We start from the raw sequence: 1,728 nt of genomic DNA, 5'->3' as shown, positions 1-1,728 counted from the left end.
CTAAAATCAAACTCTATATATAATTAACACTATAATCAATATAATACATATATTTTATTTTACATAACTTTATTAAAAACCTCATTTTTAAGGATTTTTTTTACAGAGAAAACAAACTATGAACTGTCTAAAACAAATCTAAATTTTTTGACAAGTCAAATGAAAAAATAACAAATCAATCAAACTCTTATGTATCTAGAATGATCATAATAATAGCTATTATTGTCTCACTTTGTGCAATCGCATGTAGAAAAAAAATGGATTTCAAGAAGGTTTCCGGCCCATGAAAGATTACATGAGTATATCATGAACTAATATAAGCAAATTTAAAAAATATTCAATAATTATATTAAAGTAGGTAACAACACAATGTTTGCTTAGTGAATATAAATATTTTATGAGAATATATGTAGGAGATAAATTGATATGTATTATGATAAAACAATTCTCATAATACACGTCATGATTATAATCATTTTTTTTCACATATTTTTTTTATGATTTTGGACCAATTACAAAGTTTGATATATAAAACTTATTATATATAAATATATATTAAAAAAACAACCAATAATGATAAGGTGGATTCATATATCAAATGTAATATTGATTTTGTATTAGTTTAATATATAAATGTGATCATCGACTCATTTAACTGACTTTAATAATTTAATAAAATATATTATCATCGCGCAACACGCGATGTAAAAAACTAGTATATATATATATATAGAGAGAGAGAGAGAGAGGGGGGGGGGGRGGGGTTAAAAATTTCTGATGGAATTTAAATTTTAATAGAAAAAATTAATTTCCGTCGAAAATTTTATTGATTGACGCTAATTAATTTATTTAAATAAATTAGACCAATTTTGTGACAGATTTGCGACGGATTTGTGACGGTTTTGAATAAGTAAAAAATCCGTCACAAATCCGTTGAAACCCCGTTTTACAAATAATTTTAATTTTTTTTCAAAAAATCAGTGAAGGATTTGTGGTAGATATGGATAAAAGTTGACTTTTCTTGACCTTTTTGGGATCCGTTGGGAATTTTTCCGACGGAAATTCCGCCACAAAATTCCGTCAATCATACATCTTTTTAGTAGTGTACAACATGTGTTTACCTTTTATCTAATAAGATGACACTAAGAAGTTTTGACCTCTTTATCACATAAAAGACAAATAGTTTGAAAGCTCGAACCTCTTATGTTGTAAAACATAAGAGATCAATAAGAGGTTTTTTGACAATTAGGGTTGTTTGTTGAACTCTTAATAGTTTTATTAAAAGATAACATCTGAATCATTAAGAGGTGAATCTTGTTTGGTAAAAAAAAGTTTGTCTTTTAATGATTTTAAAACCCTCTGAATGATTTTGTATCATGAACCTCTCTTAACCATTAAGTGCACTGATTTCATCATAAACAATTATATTTCATTTTACATTATATATCATAAAACCTCTTAATCATTCTACACCAGACAAACCATCAAACATGCATTTACCTCTCTTTATCAAGGGCAATCACGATACACAATAATGTTTTTGCCGAATCTCAAGAACCAGAACCTATTGCACCTCAAGATTCTAATGCTCTTGATGTCTCCATTGCTATCCGAAAAGGGGTTCGAACCTACATATACCCATTGTCAGGTCATCTCTTATACAGTAAGCTTTCTTCGAAATACAAGCCATTTCTCTCACACGTGGATAAGGAAGCAATTCCCACAAAT

The sequence above is a fragment of the Cynara cardunculus genome, assembly GCF_001531365.2.
Source record: "Cynara cardunculus var. scolymus isolate 2C chromosome LG 1, CcrdV1, whole genome shotgun sequence".
Taxonomy (NCBI): Eukaryota; Viridiplantae; Streptophyta; class Magnoliopsida; order Asterales; family Asteraceae; genus Cynara; species Cynara cardunculus.
This window is presented reverse-complemented; position numbering follows the sequence as displayed.